The sequence below is a fragment of the Ovis aries genome, chromosome 20 (genome assembly GCF_016772045.2).
Source record: "Ovis aries strain OAR_USU_Benz2616 breed Rambouillet chromosome 20, ARS-UI_Ramb_v3.0, whole genome shotgun sequence".
Taxonomy (NCBI): Eukaryota; Metazoa; Chordata; class Mammalia; order Artiodactyla; family Bovidae; genus Ovis; species Ovis aries.
In genome coordinates this window covers 15,683,745-15,704,870 of record NC_056073.1, presented here as the reverse complement: position 1 = coordinate 15,704,870, position 21,126 = coordinate 15,683,745, and the positions used below count along the sequence as shown (strand labels likewise).

Genomic DNA, 21,126 nt, shown 5'->3' with positions numbered 1-21,126 from the left:
GGGCGGGGCCGCGTTCGGTTGTCTCGCGCCCTGGTGACAGCTCGCGCGTGCTGATGATGGCGGTAAATAGAGGGGGGTCGGGGGAGGGGGCGGAGGAGGTGGGGCGGCCGCAAAGGGGGTAGCTCCAGAGAGTGGGGGGACGGGAACCGGGGAGGACGTGACGGCCAGGGATCCCATTCGGAGACTCGGAGGCGGGGACAGGAGTCTCCGGCACACTGGCCCTCCCCTTTAAAGAAGCAAAATCCTCACACACCGGGTGAGGGGCGACAAAGGCGGCGCGCGGCTAGCGGGCGGGAGGAGTGGCGGCAGGGGGCGGGACCGCGGCGCCGGCGGGCTGGGGGCGCCCGGGGCGGGGGCCCGCGGGAGGCGAGAGCCGGCTGTCCTGGCGCGCCGGCCCTTTATTTTGGCGGGGTGGGCGACCGCTGGGTTTGGGGTAAAAGCCTGGAGGGGAGAAGGGAAGGCAGGCTTGGGGGCGTTTCGGGGGAACGGATCTGAGAATGAGATGAAGAGGATTAAGGGGAGAAAGGGGTAGGAGGCAGGGAGAGAAGGAGTGAGGAAAAGCCAGCCAAGGAGGTGGGAAGGAGGCAAAGCCCAGGCTGGGTGATAAGGAATCCGGGCCGGGAATGAGGTTAGGAGGACCGAGCCCGGGAAGAGGGCTCCCCCGGTTAGGTGTGAGAGCAGGGTTCTGGAGGGGAAAGCTTGGTAAGGGATGGTAGTGGGGCGAGGGTTACAGGGGTAGGAGTTGGAAGTGGAAGGCAAGGAGGGGCAGAGCTGGGGGAGTAGTTGGGAGTAGAGAGAGAGTGATTAAGAGCCAGACGTGACAAGGGTGTGAACTAGTGCAGGGCGAGATGAGCTGAACGACTAGGACCGGCGATGGGTGGAAACTGCGAGGTTCTGAGAAAGGTATGGGTTAGTGGATGGGCAGTGGGTGTGAATTCTTGAAAGTGAGGAAGAGGGGAATTAAACACTGGACTAGTAACCAGGTGGAGTTAGGAATAAGTGCGGCCGATTTGGAAGGGTGAAAAGCAATGGACAGGAGAGATGGGGCGTTTGTAGGACAATTCGGGGGCCAGAAAAGCTCAAAGAAGAGAGTGAGGGTGTGAGAAGTGATGGCGGTCTGGGACAGGGTAACTGGGGAATTGTGTTAATCGCCGAGGTTCAGCAAGATCCAAGGTCCAGACTGAGGTAAAGAGACAAGGCTGAAAGCATAGGATGAGGGGAGCAAGGAAGAGATGGACCCCAGGATTTAAAGGATGAGATGGGGAGTGAGGGAAAAGAACAGAGTTAAGGGAAGCTTGGGGAAGCCTGATGGATTTCAACCTGGGGGAGACTGCACAGTTGGGGGAGATGCTCCAGAAGGTTCACATGGGTCAGGGCACAGACTCTCTAGCGAAGGATCAAGAGTAGGGAGCCTTTGGTGCAGAAGAGGAGGAACCATGGTGAGTGAAAAGAGACCTAGAGATAGGGGCAAAAACTAAAAAGTAACAGTGGAGGTGGGGGGTGCAGGAAAGGAATTCTTTGTTGAGAAGAGAACTGTTAGTGTATTGAAAGTGTGAGTCCTTTTGTCCATGAAAGTAGGAAATTCCAGAAACCTCTTTCTCTCTTCAAGGAATCTTGAATCTGCTTCCACCTTTCATGGTTTTTTAAATCGACTTTTCATGTCCACTTTGAAAAGATGAGACCCATTTTGATTTTGTTCTTGTATGAACGATAAAGTGTCAACTGGGTGCTGAGAAGCTCTGCCTTTTACTGGTGGTGTGATCATAGGAAACTGGGTTGTATTTCCAGTGTGGTTGTGCCTGTATGGTGTGACAGTGTTGTGCTGTAGCAGTGTGGTACCTGACAAGCGCTAGGCAGTGCTTTCTCGACAGCATTTTTATTTTCAGTGGCGAGCACCCTGTTATTGAGATAGATAAAGATGAAAATCTTTTCGTTTTGTTTAATCAACCAAATTTCTGCCTACTTGTTTTTGATGGCTGGAGAACATTGAAATCATTTCAGAGAAAGGCAAATAGCCAACCAGGGAAGTTTGCAGGGGAAGAGATTTAAATCAGCGTGCTGAGGGTTTAGCTGCCTTTAGCTTTGTGTGTGACTTTTTGTACTGTAGTAGAGAACTCACCCATTTGACAAAAATGGAATAAAGAAAGGGAGATTTAGAATAGTAGAGGCTTTTACAGTGGGACTTATCTTTCAGTTAAATAATGGGTTTATGAGTAATTTTATCATAACCTGTAAGGTAATGCATGCTGGAGCCTTGGACAGCTCCACTGCCTCTCCTGTTTTGTAGGTGTGAATAAAAAAATTAATATTTTTCTAGAATAAGTTTTTTATATTTAAGACACTTTGGGGAATTTAAAGGAAGATAAATTTGGGACAAAATTTAGGTTATTCTTAACCAAGTATTTTGTTTTGATGATTTTTAATCCTGAAGCTTTTACATTTAGCTAAAAATATGAACGATTATTACTTTGCATTTGATGATACCAAAGGACAGCATATAATTTACTTAGGAAAAAACCACAAACTGTTTTTGAGACTCTTATATGAGGTTATTTCATTGGTGTACCTTCAGATACACAAAGATGCTTTTTCTTTAAAGTTGTGTAAATTTTGGATTGCCACTGTTTTCTGGATATTTGTATAAATAGCAAAGATCACCTTTATGGGATCTGTGATAGTTAGCAAAGATTAGATCTTGATTAGTGGACATCAGAAACATTGGTCATTAATATAGGTGAGTAATTTAGAATATTAAATTAAATTTCTGGGTTCAGCTGCTATGTTCATGGATTCCAGATTCTGTGGAGCAGGTGTTCAAGGTGACTAGGTTGGTTTAGCAGTTTGACAGGATTTTTTAAAATTACTATTTTTTCCCGCTAAGTTTCAAGAGGATTAGTCTGAAATGTTAACTTTCAAACTGAAGGGTGACTTTGGTGTGAGGCATCTGTCTCTATGAAGTGTGTGTGTGTGTGTGTGTGTGTGTGTGTCCCCGTCCTTTCTACATGTGTTTGGCAGTGCTAGTAGGTTGTATTCTGTGTGTGGTATTGCCATTTTTATATTATAATTCTTTTGTACTTGATATCTTAGTATAAATTACTCTAGACTTACTTGGTAATGATGAAGAAGAAAATATAAACTACAAGATAAACCAGAGGAAAGTCCATTTGGGCCTTAGCTGTTGTTTCTGTATGCTGCTGTGGTGTGTTAAATCTCTACTTCTCACTGTAAATGGTTATTTCTCAGTTGATATTTCTCTTTTAGTACAAATAATACTATTTGTCGGTAAGGAATTCAGTGATAAATTTAAGTTTTATTTCCATTTTTTCATCAAGCAGAAGTCTCAGTTTATTTTGGCTACAATCTTATTTGCTAAGCCAAAAACTTTTAAGTTTATTTATTCAACCAGTAGGTTGTATATAATTAAATGTTTTTCTGGTTAATTGTAGATTCTTTGGATGGGAAGAGATCTTGAAAGGACCTCTAGTTTATCCTGCAACTTCAGTCAATATGCCACTTAAATCATCCCAGGTAGATAAAAATTTATCCTCTTTGTGTAAATCTTCAGAGGTAATGTGGCAACCTTTGTAGTTAATATACAACATTAATATACAACATTTCCAGCATTTAATTATTTTCTCTAACAGGACAGTCTGTATTCTATCCAGAATACAGAACAAATGCAGAATAAAAACACAGTATTTGTGCTTGTTCTCTCTTGCCCCATTCTTGATACTATAGTAAGCAGATATTTATACTCGAAAATCAAGATGACCTTATTTCTTCGTAAACTCAGTAATAGTAGCTCCCCATGTATAGTGCTTTTGTGTCAGACACTGTTGTAAGCTCTTTGCAGACTGTAACTCATTTCCTCCTTCCAGTAGTCCTATGAGGGTGGCATACTACTGTTCTCATTTTACATGGGATGAAATACAAGGTCTTTGAGATTAAATGACTTGCCCAAGGTTATATTCAGACATTTCTACAGCTACTTGTTTGATAGTTGATAATCTTATAGTACAGATTATATGGGTTTTTTTTAATCAGGTAATAACTAAAGGATAGATTTAATCTTTTAGTTTATAAGGTAGGGTGAGGTGGGGATAGGGTTTGAACCTTGGCGTTTTATGGGCAGTTTACTTTAGTATTACCTCTGCTTGACTGTTGTGAGGTGATCCATCACCATGCTCTTCAGATTATTTTATCCCTAACCAGTCTTGTTTGCCAATCCTTAAATTAGCCCTATGATTCTGTTATTAACCATTTCAGTCCTTCCTAGATGGGGAACTTGGGACAGACGCCATAAGGGCTGTGTTTGATGCAAAGATTGCATCAGGGTTCTTACACTGTTGTATATTTTTCCTTACAAAATTGTATTTTTAAAACAAAACAAATCCAAATCAATAAGATGCCAAATTGTATTTCAGATTGATTATTGTCAACTTTTTTAGCTAGAAAGAGGCCATTGGCTTTTCCTCAGTGGGTAACAGTCTCTCATCTGCAGACCTCTATGGTATATAACAAGTCCACACAGGTTTGTAGATGAGAAATTGTTTGCCCACCGAGGAAAATATGGAACTCAGGTTTCAGTGTGGAGAGCTATCCATAAACAAAATCTGTTCAGATGCTTGCTGACTTTTCCCCCTGAGTTCTCTTTGTATGTGCCTATGTAGGCCACATGCTAAAGACATTTATGCGTGTTTTTTGTGGTTGTTTAGTCACTAAGTCGTGTCCGACTCTGCGACCCCATGGACTGTAGCCCACCAGGCTCCTTCTCCATGGGATTGTTTGTTTGTTTTTTTAGAACAGTTTAGGTTCACAGTAAAATTGAAGGGAAAGTACAGAGGTTTCCCTGCCCCTACACCTGCATAACCTCCCCCCATTATCAATATCCCTCACCAAAGTGGTTTCTTACAATTGACATTTAAAAAATAAGTAATAATTTATTATTGTTAGTGTTTTCTAAGTACCCAGCATGAGTTATGTGAATTGTATGTGAATTGCTTGTGTGAATTGTATGTGAATTGCTTGAAACTCAAAACAACATTAGGAGAAAGCTTCCTTGTGGGGATTTTACTCAGGTTTTTTTTTTGGTGACTTTGGATTTTTTTTACAGTTTTCAAATTTATAGAAAAGTTGAAAAAATGATACAAGGAGTTTATATATGCCTTTCTTCAAATCCAGGAATTGTTTTATTTTGCCCCATTTGTTTTATCATTTTCTCTCACTTGTGTATTTTTTTTATTTGATGTTGGGGTATAGCCGATTAACAAACAATGTTGTGATAGTTTCAGGTGAACAGCGAAAGGGACCGTACATATCCTCACCTGTGTATTTTTAAAGAAGTAAGTTTGAAAGAAAAATGGATATGAAGCCCTTAATCTTAAAAAGAAAAGGGAAGAATGGTTTCAGTATATCAGCAAGTTGGTATGTGTTTGATTTCAGTCAAGCATGTGAAGCAAAAGAATCTCAAGATTGGACTTTGAGTGGATTTTGCGGTTTCATGGTTTGTTGTCCTCATGATATTTTGAAAAACATTCCTCATCAGCAAAAGCTGTCCTGGTCTGCCCTTTTGTAGGGGCCTCCTTAGTACCCTGGACGGTATGCTCACACAAAGTGGTCCTCAGCATATGCCAGCTCTGTGGGTAATTACTGCATAAAAACAGGAGCCACAGCACCATTCAGCTCCTTGACTGAGACATATTTAAGTGAAATACACATTTTACCTAAAGACCCTTCTGTTGCTTCGAGGAACTGGAAAAGATCTAAGTGTAAAATAGACTGCCTGAGAAACACTGCTTGCAATTAATACAAGTAGGTTTGCCTTATGGTAAAGAGATGAATATAAATATCTTAACATTCTATTACCTCCCCCCAAATAAACCTAAATCTGGGGAGTCTATTCAGTTGTTGTGATATGAAGGGATTTTACAGACCCTCTCCCCATTGCCACCGTCCAGCTCATCCTTCATCTTTATGAAAATGGTAGCCTGTCCGTTTGATAAAGGCATAACCTGCAGAATGAGGCCTGTCTGATTTCAGCTGAAGGGATTATGAACTGAATTCTAACCAAGGTGAAATACAGCACTGCCCCCACCCCCACCCCTGTTAAGTGATCATCAAAGCTATAAAATATAGCTCTTATTAAAGCTGGTGATAATAATGAAAAACACTTTGCTTTTACAAGGATGAGAAAATTACAAATTATTGGAAAAGCTTTCTTTCCAGCCATGTGTTATTGTTTCTGAGTCTTGGGCAGTTTTAAAGACTATACTACTGTTCCTTTGCCATTTACATGTTAATAGAAGTCTGAAAAGTAAGACACTCTTCTGAAATTTCCAGGGTTGTTTTTATTATGTGTCAAGTTGTAAACAGCATTCTGTGACAGGTATTTTCTCTCTTTGTCTCCTATTGAGCTAATTAGTAATTTACACTCTAGTAACATCTCTTTCAGCCTCGCATTTTCAGCGTGTGAAAATGCCTGCTATTCTGCGCCTTCCATGCAGCCCGGGCTGGCAAATGATGGGGGGCAGATGTTGGTTAGCACATCAGAAGGATCACGGATAAAATTTATTTTTGTGTTGTGTTTTTATAAACACACAGGCTTTTCGTATCTGCGTCCCCTGCCATGCTGCCCCTGCCCCTCCCCCATTCAAACAGAAACGTTGTGACTTGCAGTCCAGAGCTACTGCCCTTGCTTCAACTTCGGACTGTTTTCTATTCTGTCTCCCACCCTCACCCCCACCGCACCCCACCCCCACACTGTAGGATTTAGGGGGGATTAGCAGGACAGTCTGGCATAGTTTAGAGCCCAGGAAGCTGGTCTTCACTGCTCCCTCCCTTGGACAGAATGCAGAGCTCCTGGTCATTGTCTCTAGGAGCCAGCAGTGCCTCTCTTGCCGGGCAGCTTGTGTGAGGGGTGGGAGGACAGCATGCTTTTATATGACACTTGACTCTCTCCAAAGCAAAGACAGGCCCTACCTTTCCGTCAGCATTTTCAGAACGCAGCCACCAGTGAGCAGAAGACCATTTAGAGCTTGGCTTGGGCACTTTGTCACATTGGTGTTCCACTCTCTCCTGGCCCCATGCTGTCTCTCTCAGTCTCAGACATGGGACTCTGACGTCTATGTGTAGTGTCTGTCCTGTGTTCACTCGGATAGGCCATGTGATGTGAGCATGGTAATGCAGCAGGAGCGATTGACTTTGAAATAAAAGTCTTAAGGATCAGTTTGTTCTGTGAGGAATAGAAATTTAAATTGAGAATTAAAGGAGGGTAGAGAGGGGTTTACTGATGTATCAGTTTGAGCCAAAACCTTTCTAGAATGCTTGATAATTTGTGGTACTTATTTTTGCAGTTAGGAATCCTCATTCATCAGGATAATAAGGTCACAATCCCTGTTAGAGCTAATTAGAGTCTCCCTGACAAAAATTGTTACCTGGAGGTAACCACAAAGAAAATCAGGTAAGAAAATGTGTGAATAGCCCAGTTCAGCCATCGTTGCTAATAGCATTATAATCATAGACGTCTAGCTTTTGACAGTGAAGCAGTATTCATGAACAGAGGACATCTCGTTTATGTTAGCATTCACTGAGTATGCGGGGCTGTGCTAGCGTTCTGAATGTTTCTGTGGTTGGCCTTTGCTAACATTTGCTTTCTTTACTCTCCTTTTCCTGTGTTCTAGTATAACCACCTATATCCATTGTCTTATTTATATTAGATGTCCATGGCGAGATATTGATTATACTTTTGTGCTTCCACATCTAAAAGAGGTCAAAGGTCAGATTAATAAACAACATATGAAAAAATAAAATATCACAGGGGTTTGATCATATGGGTATTGTGAGTTAAAAGTAAGAAAGTGAATGTATGACTATGGAATTGAATATATTCTTTTAAAAGAAACATTTCTACAATATATGGCATAGTGTGAAGAACTGATAACTGTATGTTTCAAGTGAAAGGTAAATAAGTATGCCTTAGTGAAGAGATCAAACTAATTTGTGGTGGCATCACTGTCTATTCCCAAAATGGTTAAACATTAACGTTGTTCCTAGTTACACTGTTAATATACTTCTTGAATTCTTTTTTCTTCATAGGCCATTCAGCTTTGCCTACAGCTAACAAGTTCAAAATCTATTTAAGCTATAAATTCTAATTCTATTCCTTTAAATAAATATAACATAAAACACCATTACCACTTTTTTTACCTGTTAGATTAAGAGATTAAACAAGTTGATGTGGCCAGTAGTAGATGAGGATGTGGGGAAATTGGAAGTCTCACTTTTGATGGGAATGTAAGTTTCTTTGAAGATAAATTTGGCAGCATCTGCTGAACTTTTAAAAATTGGAGTATAGTAGCTTCACATGGAGAATGCAATGGCACCCCACTCCAGTACTCTTGCCTGGAAAATCCCATGGACGGAGGAGCCTGGTAGGCTGCAGTCCATGGGGTCGCTAAGAGTCAGGCACGACTGAGCGACTTCACTTTCACTTTTCACTTTCATGCACTGGAGAAGGAAATGGCAGCCCGCTCCAGTGTTCTTGCCTGGAGAATCCCAGGGACGGGGCAGCCTGGTGAGCTGCCGTCTATGGGGTCACACAGTCTCGGACACCACTGAAGCGACTTAGCAGCAGCAGCAGCAGCAGCAGCAGCAGCAGCTTCACACGAAGAAGGCGATGGCACCCCACTCCAGTACTCTTGCCTGGAAAATCCCAGGGATGGAGGAGCCTGGTAGGCTGCAGTCCTTGCGGTCACTGAGGGTCGGGCATGACTGAGCGACTTCACTTTCACTTTTCACTTTCATGCATTGGAGAAGGAAATGGCAACCCGCTCCAGCGTTCTTGCCTGGAGAATCTCAGGGACGGGGGAGCCTGGTGGGCTGCCGTCTATGGGGTCACACAGAGTCGGACACGACTGAAGCGACTTAGCAGCAGCTTCACAACGTAGTGTTGGTTCCCACTGTGCAGCACAGTGACTCGGCCGTGCGTGTACATGCACTGCAGTGTGCGTTCTCAGTCGTGTCCAACTCTTTGCAGCCCTGTGCACTGTGCACCTCCAGGCTCCTCTGTCCATGGGGTTTTCCAGGCAAGAAGACCGGAGTGGGTTGCCATTTCCTTCTTCAGGGGATCTTCCCGACCCGGGGACTGAACCCACGTCTCTTACGTCTCCTGCACTGGCAGGCGGGTTCTTTACCAGCTGAGCCACCAGGGAGGCCCTGTTGGAATTTTAAATGTGCGTGTCGTGTGACCTAGAGATTTTACTTCTAGAAATTTGCCCTATAAATATATTTATACGCTTGCATGAAAAAATGAGTATAAAGTTTTTCTTTATAGCATCGTTTGTCCCTGCAAAAACAGTGATGTCCATCAGCTAGGGACTGGCTAAATAATGTGTAGGGAGTCCATACAATGGAATACCATTCAGCTATTAAGGAATGCAGTGAATCTCTTATTGCTGATGTAGAAAGATGTCCATTTTTAAGTTTTTTTTTTTTTTAAGTCACGATATAGGACAATATAGAATGTTCCTATTTTTGTAAGATGTTAAGAAGTGCTATGGAGGTGTTGCTGTTTAGGAGAGAAGGTATTTTTGTGCTTCCCCGGTGGCTCAGTGGTAAAGAATCCACCTGCCAGTGCAGGAGACGCAGGTTTAATCCCCAAGTAGGGAAGATTGCCTGGAGAAGGAAATGACAACTAACTTTAGTATTCTTGCCTAGGAGATCCCATGGACAGAGGAGCCTGGCAGGCTACAGTCCATAGAGGTCGCAAAAGAGTCAGACACGACTTAGAGACTAAACAACAACAAATTGACTTTTTCCTCTATGTACTTCTGTAGTGGTTGCTTTTTATAAGCAGGTGAAGAAGGGGTTAATTAAGAGCGTTTTCGTGAAGGAAATTTCCATGGTAGTAAGGGAGGAGTGAGAGGCTGGTCTGAGAAGAGAACTGCTCTGTTCATAAGAGATATATGAGGTATGTCAGTCAAGCTTTTAAGTAAGAAGTGAGGACTGGATGGCAAGAAGAGGGGATGTAGTGGATGTCGAGAACATTTGGTGGAGATTTGAAAGGCAGTCCACGGAGATGAGGATAGTACCTAGTCCTGTTGAGTTGTTGTCAAGATTGAAGTAAATAATGCATATAAAATATTTTAATTAATTAATCAATTTTTATCTTTGGCTGTGCTGGGTCTTTGTTACTGCACGGGCTTTCTCTAGTTGCAGCGAGCAGGGGCTGCTCTCCAGTTGTGGCGTACGTGCTTCTTATTACAGTGGCTTCTCTTGTTGCAGAGCACGGGTTCTAGAACATGAGGACTCAGTAGCTATGGCACACAGGCTTAATTGCCCTGCAGGATGTGGAATCTTCCCAGACCAGGGATCAAACCTGTGTCCCCTGCATTGGTAATTGGATTCTTAACCACTGAACCACCAGGGACGTCCTGTATAAAATACTTAAGACAGTGACTGATACCTAGTAAGTGCTCAGTGTTGGCTATTGTTATTGAATGAAAATACCTCATCTTTTGTAAGCCTGAATAAATTTATGTGTTGTGTGCGGTGATAATTCTGCTAATCCCATTGACAGACATGTAGTTTGGATTTTTTCCCAGTAGTATTGATGGTTGGCCCAAACATTTCTGTTCTTCACCTTTGGTCCTCCCACCTGCTAACACTTAGATCAACATCTGAAATCTGAATACAGTTCTAGAGCTTTAGAAATATGATGTCCTACAAGTTGCTCTTGGGTTTGTTTACCAGTATTATCATGTATACTACCTAACATTTGGGGCCTGTAAAAAGATGGGAACAGATAATTTGGGGAGAAAAACATCATTTTCTATGCTCATGGGATGTGGAATAGAAATGTCACTTTGCACCGAAAGTGTTAATCAGTTTTTGTTAGCAGTGCAATGTAATGAGCATATTAGCTACAACACCTTCCTTGGCAGCCAGCAGTCCTCTTGTGAAATCTTTTAGGAAACAGAAATCTGGTGAGAAGTATTCCTGAGCAATTGAAATATCTTTGCGGCGGGGGGCGGGGAGTGGGAATTACAAAGAACAAATAAAGTAGAAAAAAAATTCTTTACCAAAAGGAAATTGTTTCACCGCTGAGAGCCATGAGAGAAGACGTTCTACCTGTGGGCTGAAGATGCGACAGTGCAGTTTTTTAGGGCTGTAAAGCAAGTTCGTTTTGCATTTTGATTTTTCACTGAAGTTTATCACTTAAAGAACTTCAAGGTATATTTCTATTTCATGAAAAATATTTATAAAACTTTTAAGAATGGTGGATTTCTCAACATATACTGTATATTGTAGTGTAAGTTATTTTCTACTTCCAGTTAAAATGTATCTTAAAACAGTTATTTTTTGAGGTTTAAAAAAGTCAGCCGAAATAACAAGAAAAATTTATATTTAAGCACAGCACTTCATACTTGAGGTGTTCAGTAAGCTTTTATTGAATAAATTAATACACACATGAATGAAAAATATTATTCTGAATTTGGACTTCATACTCTGTGATTTGGGCACAGCCTAGCATTGCTGTATAAAGGCCTTCTGTTCAGCTCCCGTCTCCATGCCCATGTTCCTCTCCCCACAAACACCCTCTCTAATGTGTTTGATACAGGTCCTTGATTCTATATACATCTTTATAAAATACTTAGTGATTCTGTGTGTGTGTGTGTATCTTTAATTCCGAAATTGTTCGTCATACCACCCTGCTGTAGAACTTGGCTAGAGAATTCTCCTGGTAAAAATGCTGTAGATGTTACTCTAGTCTTGACTTTTTTGGTTAGCACCATTTTAAGAGGGGTGTGTGTGTGTGTGTGTGTGTGTGTGTGTGTCTGTCTGTCTGTCTGTCTGTTGGGCTGTACATTTAGCTAATTGCTCCTAACTGCAGCATAGTGTTCCGTGGTGCACATCATTTCCATAGTGATAGCTGCCTAGGCTACCACAAACCGTGCTACCAATAAACAGGCTTGTCCATGTTCATTATGGACACATTTGAGAACTTCTTCGGGATACACTCAGGAGTGGTGTTGTGGGATGCGTATTGTCAGGCTGCTGAATGGTTGTATCACTCTACACCCCACAGACACTGTGTTCCCAACCTCCCCCACATGTGGTATTGTCCACATTTCTAACTTTTGCCATTTAATAATGTCTGATTTTAATTTGTATTTTTTAAATTACTAGTAATTGTGCATTTCTTCATATTCTAATTAGCTGTTTCCTTTCTAAAAAAAAATTGTGCATTTCTTCATATTCTAATTAGCTGTTTCCTTTCTGTGAAATGAGCATGAAGGATTGAACATAGTATTTAATTAATGTTTTTAAGCTGGAGGAACTTTTGGTTACACATTGTATTTTGCAAGATGTTAATATATTTTCTCAAACTTCAAAAAGTGTCATCCTTATGCAGAATCTTATTGTTTTTCTTCCTGAGTCCAAGAGATGATGAACCTTTTTCTAAGCATTCAACTTGAAAAGCCATAAAGTATGCTACAATTAAAGCATCTTACTAATCTGTTCTCATTGTCTTCATGTATGCTGAACACTGAGAGCAAGTGTTTTTGCCAGAACAGATTTGGTGGAAAAGTGCTTCGTTGTGTTAGTTAAAGAAAATCTCCCCTGGTCAGAAATCAGTGGATGACTATAAAAAGAAATTAGATCCAGCTGCTTCTCCCTGTTTACAATCTCCCTAGGTGTCAGAAAGCTGAGTTAATAGCAGGAAGCATCATCTCTTTGCCTGGAAAATTCCCTGGACAGAGGAGCCTGGCAGGCTATAGTCCATGGTGCTTAGTTGCTCAGTTGTGTCTGACTCTTTGCAACCCCATGGACTGTAGCCTCCGCCAGGCTCCTCTGTCCATGGGATTCTCCAAGGCAAAAATCCTGGAGTGGGTTGCCATGCCATCCTCCAGGATCGAAACCAGGGATCGAACCCAGGTCTCCCGCATTGCAGGCAGATTCTTTGCCAGCTGAACTACCAGGAAAGCCCTGAGTCAGACACGACTGAGTACATGACACATCACCTCTAACTTGCCTGTCTCTGAAGAGCTCAACACTTGATTGAGAAGTACTTCTCAGCGCTCATTGAATATAAGCTGCTGCTGCTGCTGCTAAGTTGCCTCAGTCGTGTCTGACTCTGTGCAATCCCATAGATGGCAGCCCGCCAGGCTCCCCCGTCCCTGGGATTCTCCAGGCAAGAACACTGGAGTAGATTGCCATTTCCTTCTCCAATGTATGAAAGCAAAAAGTGAAAGTGAAGTCGGGCAGTCGTATCGGACTCTTAGCGACCCCACGGACTGCAGCCCACCAGGCTCCTCCGTCCATGGGATTCTCCAGGCAAGAGTACTGGAGTGGAGTGCCATTGCCTTCTCCGTGAATATAAGCAGATAATATTTAAAAAAAGAGCAAATACCATATTATACTTCTCATTTTTCTATGAAAGGGTATAGAAAGTATGTATATGTGCTTAGTTACTTCAGTCGTGTCTGATCCTTTTCGACCCTATGCAGTACCAGGCTCCTCTGTCCATGGGATCACCGACTCGATGGACATGCGTTTGAACAAGCTCGGGAGTTGGTGATGGACATGGAAGCCTGGCGTGCAGCAGTCCATGGGATCACACTCTACTGAACTGAACCGAGGCAAGAGTAGTGGAGTGGGTTGTGCCGTCCTCTAGGGGCTCTTCCTGACCCAGGGATCAAACCTGAGTCTCTTACGTCTCCTGCACTGGCAAGGTGAGTTCTTAACCACTAGCACCACCTGGGAAGCCCAATAGAAAGTATGAACGCTTTGATTTTTAAAGTGGTGTGGATGGAGAAAAGCACATTTCCTAATTGAGATGCCACTTCTCAGGGTCCTAGAGAAAGTTAAGCAGCAGTTTCTGGTTTGCTCGTGAATCTTCTTCCTGTTCATTTCAGGTCTCAGAAAAGAAGGAATGACTCTGATTCAAAATGCTCTTTCCTTGTTCGAACAGGTTCCCAGTATTTGTGCTTTCCTTTCTGAGGAAGCAGTACAGTTTTTTAAGTGTTTTCATTTCTGACCAAGATGTGATGCAATCAAATCATTATGTTGACTTTGGTTCAGTATCTGCCTGACTGAGTGGAAAAGGAATTTTAATTTGTGATGTGATTGACAAAGCTATGAGCTTTTCCCAACAATACCATAGTATGATAAAAAAAAATTTCTGCTTGTTCTGTTTTGCCGATTTTTGTGGTTATGCCTCTTGAGTAAGTTTCTATCAGCAAAACATTATTTCCTGCTCTTAATTTTTTTCAAACTAAGCTACACTCTATGCTAAGATGTAGAGTTTTCCAAGGGCTTTGATTTTGTTCTGCCTTTAAGATTACTGTTTTTCTTTCATTATTTTTTCACTCAGAAATCTTGTCTGGAAAATTAGATTTTTAGATGTGATTTTGAAATACTGTTTTTAACCTTTTCAAGAATCTTTTAAAATTTAATATTTATCAGTGCTAAGTATGAAGAGAGCATAAAAAGTATCGTACCTGCTTTTCTTCTCCCCGATATTCTGCCTCTCCAGAGACCTCCGTTTTCCACTCCTCCATTTAATTCTATTAAATGGAATTTAATGCCATTTTTTCCTAAACAGTAGCCTTTGTTGTTCAGTCACTAAGTCGTGTACGATTCTTTGTGACCCCATGAACTACAGCACACTAGGCTCTCCTGTCCTTCCCATCTCCTGAAGTTTGCTCAGACTCATATCCATTGAGTCGATGATGCTATCTAACCATCTTATCCTCTGCTGCTCCTTTCTTTTCCTGCCCTCAATCTTTCCCAGCATCAAGTTCATTTCCAGTGAGTTGGCTCCTCTCATCAGGTGGCCAAAATATTAAGCTGCTATGTTTAAAAATCTGTATGGGTTTTCTGTAGATCCAAACAGCTCTCATCCTGGGATCTACCTTCCTGAAGAGTATAGGTATTTTCTTCACTTCCTATGTTGGAACTCTCCTGGACCTCATATCTTCCCCCTTCATTGTTTATACCTCAAGTAAGCAATTCTTCCAGAAGATTCCTAAGAAAAGGGTGCATGGGATATAAATCTGCATGTATGAAAATGTCATTTTCTCTCACACTTGGTTTATAGTTTATCTAGTTCTAGAATTCTAGATTGGAGGATATTTTCTCTGAATTTAAGAAGCATTGCTGTGTTGATATCTAGCTTCTATTATTGCTATGAGAAACCCTGTGGTATTCTGATTCTTGATTTTTTTCCCCCTCCTTGGTTACTTTCAGGATCTGATCTTTGTCCCTGATATTCTGAAATATTATGATAATCTGTCACCGAGGCCTTCTTTTCTCTGTTGTACTGAGTACACCAAGAGCCTTTTCAATTTAGAAACAAGGATGTGTTTCAGTTCTGGGAGATTTTCTTTAATTCTTAAGTTCTACCCAAATCCCCCCTTCCCCTTCCTCCCTGCTGCCCCTTGTTTTCTTATTCTTTCTCTGTGAAACTCTTATTATTATTTGTGTTTGGAGCTTATGGACTGATGAGTCCTTTCATTTTACCATCTTATCTATTTTTCAATTTATTTTTTGGTCTCTGTTTTCCTTTTTGGCAGGTATCTTGAACTTCATCTTCAGATTCTTCTAATTAGTTTTATATGTTCTTTGTCATATTTTTAATTTTCAAGATTTTTTTCTCAATATTCCTTTTTAATAGTTTTCTATTTTTGTTTCATGGATGGAATAGCTCTTCTCTATATTAATTACAGTTTTAAAAGTTTTCTGCAGCCTCCAGTACATCTCTGTTTTCCTTAAAGTACCTTACTTTATCATTTGTTTTGGTCTTTCTTTTAGGGAATTTCCTTAAATGTATGGTCTTGGCTATCTTACTCATATTCCAGAATGAGATGCCGAAAAACTTAAAACTGAATTTGCCTGAGTGGGGGCTTCTAAAAGTTAACTGGTGGTCTTCATTTTAAGGTGACTAACCTAGAATGCTTTGTGTGGCGGTGGGGGGGTGGTGGTATGTGTGTGTTGGGGGGGTGGTATGTGTGGAGGGGGGTCAGGGAGCGGGTCACCTCTAGCAATCCGTGTTTATAGGTATTTTCTTTTCTCTTAGCCAGGTTTTTCCCCAAACAGAATGCTGCAATCATTGGCCTGCATTCCTGCCTACAACATTTGGGGAACTGAGTGGGGAAAGAGCTGGGGATACCTGCCTTCAGGATCTCAGCCTTCTTTTAATCCCCATCTTTTTAGCCTGGTAGGCCTGCATCTAGTTGTGCCTAGGTGAAGGGGCTCTTTATTTTGCAGAGTAAATTCCCTCGCTCTGACTGGTGGCTGCTTGGAGTCAGGGTGGGAGCCTTTGGGTAGAACTTTCACTTTGTTTTCCTTTATGAAGCCCTGCCTTATGTCCCCACTTTCAGATCATTCTGAGCTTTTCTGGAATATAAAGCAAGTTCACTTTGCTCTGGGCTTCCCCTTAAGATGCTCTTAGTTTTGGTTTCTTTGCTGTGCTATATCAAGTAACTTACCAATCTTCTTTTCAGCTTCCAAAAACTTTGTTATGGTCATTTCCCTTCCTAGTCTTTGTCCTTAGCAATTTTATGTTTTTAATGCCATTTTAGTGGACTTTGGGAGGTAAATAAAGGTGTTCAATGCATCATGTTTCATTGAAGATCCAGATTTCTTTCTTTGATGCCCCTGTTTCAACACAAAACTTAATAGGCTTATGGTTTATAGCCATTGCAAAATTTTGCTACGATAACAGAATTGTACAGGATATAAATTCATTTGGTCTTTTTCTACCCTAATGAATTAATGGCTAACCTATAGCTTGCTATGAGAGCGTGTATGCTTGCTTGGTTGCTTCAGTTGTGTGTAACTCTGCGACCCCATGGGCTATAGCCCTCCAGCCTCCTCTGTCTATAGGATTTTCCCAGCAGGAATACTGGAGTGAGTTGCCATGCCCACCTCCAGAGGCTCTTCCTGACCCAGGGATCTAACCCATATCTCCTGCATTGCAGGCGGATTCTTCACCACTGAGCCACAAGGGAATTCTTGCTATGAAGAATGACATCTAAATGACTTCAGGAAGTTTGAAGACAGTATAATAGAAATTTAGGTCATAAAGTAACTTAAATATTCCTCTTACAGATGTGTAAACTGTGACCCTGAGAACAGAGCTGGCTTACCCATGTTCATTCATCCATCTAGAGCTAGAATTGAGTCTCTTCTCCAATATTCTTTTTTAATATATTTATTTATATACTAATTTATTTGGCTGCACCGGGTCTTACTTAGTTCTGGCATTTAGGATCTTCAGTATTCATTGTGATGTGTGGGATATAGTTCCTTGACCAAGGATTGAACCAAGGCATGCTGCATTGGGAGCATGGAGTCTTAGCCACTGGACCAGCAGGGAAGTCCCTTCAGTGTTCTTTTTCTTGCCAGTGTGGTTCTGTCTTTTCTCATTAAAGTAGCTGGAAATAGGTGCTCTTTACCATGGTTTATGTCACCCAAATGTCCTGTTAATTTAGTGTCAGCTTTAAGTTGCAGTCATGGACTTTTTTTTTTTCCTTTTAAAGTTTGGGGTCTAGTTTTATTGGGGTGAACTTTAAAACTCAAGAAAATTTCTATCCTACCCCAAAGTTGTTTCTGTTTTGAGGAATTTATATTGACAATTTAAAAGTTTTCTTTTTTCTTCCTACTGTTCCCTTCTCATGGCCTCCAAAAGTTCTTTGTGGGGGAAGGCAGAAACTCTTTCCTGATTGTAATTAAGCAGATAAAATTATTTAGAACAAATTAGTACACCTGTTGCCATGTTTCAGTAATGGGAAAAGGAAACATGTTGTTCAAATGTCAAGTTTATTTGGAGAAATCCTAGAATGCTTTCTTTACTGAATTTTCAAAATGCAGTTCTCAGTTCTCTTCCAGGACCCCTTCTGCATTTTATCCCATGATAGAACTCTTCTGTCTTACTTTCCTTTCCCTCCTGTATTTTGTACTTTGTACAGTTTGCCCCAGAACACCACCACATGCATTATTTGTTGACTAAGATTCTTTGGTGATTTTCATTTCTATGTAGAGTTCTTGGGGTCAGAAACCCTACTTTATACTTTTGAATAAGTTCACTTCTACATACATTTATGGAGTGCCTTCACTGAGGTGTTGGGTTCCTCTGTAGGTGCCAGCATCTTGGGGTCCATGTTAGGTCTTTGACAGATGCTGATGGTTGGTATAAAATACTCGCCTTTTCTCCAGTCACTGTTACGACCTGATTGAGAGAATGTTCTTGCCCATTCCTTCGTATCATGTTGTGCTGGTGGGTTCCTTACCCACTAGTGCCATCTGAGAAGTTATGTGTCACACTGGTGACTAGCAATAATAGCTGGGAGAAGAGCAGGGACAGCCTATTGCTGGAAGCTAAGGAGTCGAATGTTTCCTCCAATGAACTAGAAGCCCTCTGAGCGTCCTTACAGCCTCCAGATATCAGGATCATAAAGAGGTGCTCCCAGTGAATCAATGACACCCTTTAATACAAGTGACCCACAAAGAAAAATGGTGTCTCTTAGGATTGAGTGGACTTGGGTGAGCATTGTTCCATGACTGAGCTAAGCTGTTACACACATAATCTGAGGCAACCTAGAACACTTAGAATCATAAAGCATTGTTTTCTTGTTATTTCTTCTTTTCCTCTCATCCTCTTCTGAAGTTAAATAATGCTCTTTCATTATTATGCTTTGGAAATACATTAACTTTTACTTTTTTCAATTTTTTAAAAATTGTGAAGCATGAAATACATTTAAAACATAGGTGTGTTTTATTAAAGACTAGTAAAACAAAAGCTGGGGTAACATGCTACAAGTTTAAAATTCCCTTTGTGTGATTGTTCCTTATGCCCTACCCCAGGTTAACCAGTATCCTATTACCAAGAAAGTTAGGAATTTGATTCTCTTTATTATGTGTAAAGTTTCTACACTTGAAAAATAGCTCAGTAATGAAAGGCCTTCAGTGTTATTACAGGTATATTTTATTTTTTACATGAGGTATTACTAGAGAAATAACAGGTAACATTGATCACTTAGCCTCTTGCCATTGATTTTCCTGAACTCTGTACACATTGTAACTCCCCAATAATTGTATGAGATAGATGAGAAAATTGAGTCTTGGAGCTAGGAACTGGGTCCCACTGGGATTGTAATCTGGCCAGTCTGACTCCTAAATCTGCTCTCTTAACCACTACACCTAATCAAGGTATTGTCTTATAATTTGATGCAATTTTATATTTTTAACATCTGCATCTATGTCTTTTGTGTCTTTGAATACTCTAACCAGAACACAGGGTAGCCATCAAGTTCTGTGCTGTTTCTGCTGAAACAAAGAAGTTGGAAAGCTCTGTAGGCTTCAGATCTTAGCCCAGTTTCTTAACTTCTCATTGCTTGATGCAGATATACAGTCCGTCAATTTATCTAAACCAGATTATATCTTTACATTGTCCATTTCTAAAATGTTCATTTTATAAATATTATTTTTAATGGGAATTTTCAGGGAACCCCCATAATCTCACTTATATTTGTAGTGTAGTGAATAGTGATAGTTTGAGAACTAAGATCATGGCATCTGGTCCCATCACATCATGGCAAATAGATGGGGAAACAATGAAAGCAGTGACAGACTTTATTTTTTGGGCTCCAAAATCACTGCAGATGGTGACTGCAGCCATAAAATTAAAAGACTCTTGCTCCTTGGAAGAAAAGTTATGACCAACCTAGACAGCATATTAAAAAGCAGAGATATTACTTTGCCAACAAAGGTCCATCTAGTCAAAGCTTTGGTTTTTCCAGTACTCGTGTATGGATGTGAGAGTTGTACTATAAAGACAGCTGAGCACCGAAGAATTCATGCTTTTGAACTGTGGTGTTGGAGAAGACTCTTGAGAGTCCCTTGGACTGCAAAGAGATCCAACCAGTCCATCCTAAAGGAAATCAGTCCTGAATATTCATTGAAAGGAATAATGCTGAGGCTGAAACTCCAATACTTTGACTACCTGATTCGATTCATTTGGAAAGACCCTGTTGCTGGGAAAGATTGAAGGCAGGAGGAGAAGGGGACAACAGAGGATGAAATGGTTGGATGGCATCACTGACTCAATGGACATGAGTTTGAGTAAGCTCCAGGAGTTGGTGATGGACAGGGAAGCCTGGCGTACTGCAGTCCATGGGGTTGCAGAGTCGGACATGACTGTGTGACTGAACTGAACTGAACTGAAACTTTTAAAAGAGCTTTGATTATACAGAGTATTTTTTTAATATGATATTTCAAAATTCTTCTAAAAATATTTCATGTTTGTAAGACACAAGTAACTTTTGGTACTTGTTTAGATATGATCACTAAGAGATAGCTTTTTTATAAAACAGTTATTGACTCTCCTTAGTGAATTAATGTTTCCTTTGCAGTATTTTCTCTGAAAACAACTAGCTGTAGTGACAAGTCTTTATGTTTAAATTTTAAAATTAGATACCGTTTCAATAGAAGGAGTGCAGATTTTATAGCTCAATAACTCCTTGAACAAGCCATATGAAGTGCCACAGAATATTGCTGTCTGCCAACCAAGTTTTACCATGGTACAAAATTTCTCCTAAACCTCCTGTTCTTTGCCACTTATGTGGAATTACTGGCAACTTTAAACAATTATCTTGGGCCTCTGCTTAGTAGCTTAGTCATGTCTGACTCTTTGCGACCCCATGGACTGTAGCCCGCCAGGCTCATGGGGATTCTCCAGGCAAGAATACTGGAGTGGGTTGCCATGCCCTCCTCCAGGGGATCTTCCCAACTCAGGGATCGAACCCAGGTCTCCTGCATTGTAGCTGGATTCTTTACCATCTGAGCCACCAGGGAAGCCCAAGAATACTGGAGTAGGTAGCCTATCCCTTCTCCCGGGGGACGTCCCAACCCAGGAATCAAACCAGGGTCCTGCATTGCAGGCAAATTCTTTAACAGCTCAGCTTCCCTGCGAAGTGCTGCTCTTTTCTTGCTATTAGATATTGGACTAGTCATCTAATCACCAATTTGAGTATCCATTTCTCATCTGTAAAATGCCGCTGACACCTACCTCATTGTGAGAATTAACTAAGCAAATAATGTGATCCCCCCGACGCGCACACACAG

At 41.2% G+C, this 21,126-nt stretch overlaps 2 protein-coding genes across 10 annotated transcripts in view; both read left to right on the top strand.

Annotated features, from left to right (window-relative positions):
- The window catches only part of MED20 (mediator complex subunit 20), a 72,502-nt gene that overhangs the window by 17,518 nt on the left and 33,858 nt on the right, over positions 1 to 21,126 (top strand). The window lies entirely within an intron of this gene.
- USP49 (ubiquitin specific peptidase 49) overlaps positions 11 to 21,126 on the top strand; it is a 68,781-nt gene continuing 47,665 nt past the window's right edge. Inside the window, exons 1-3 of one of the 9 annotated variants that reach the window (XM_060403176.1) lie at positions 11 to 256; positions 3,447 to 3,528; positions 5,286 to 5,342. The gene's annotated coding sequence lies outside the window, so the exon portion shown is untranslated. Of the gene's footprint in view, positions 257 to 346; positions 1,440 to 3,446; positions 13,734 to 21,126 lie in introns of those variants that run through there. The other 8 variants (XM_060403175.1, XM_060403174.1, XM_060403177.1 and 5 more) reach the window with 8 other exon arrangements.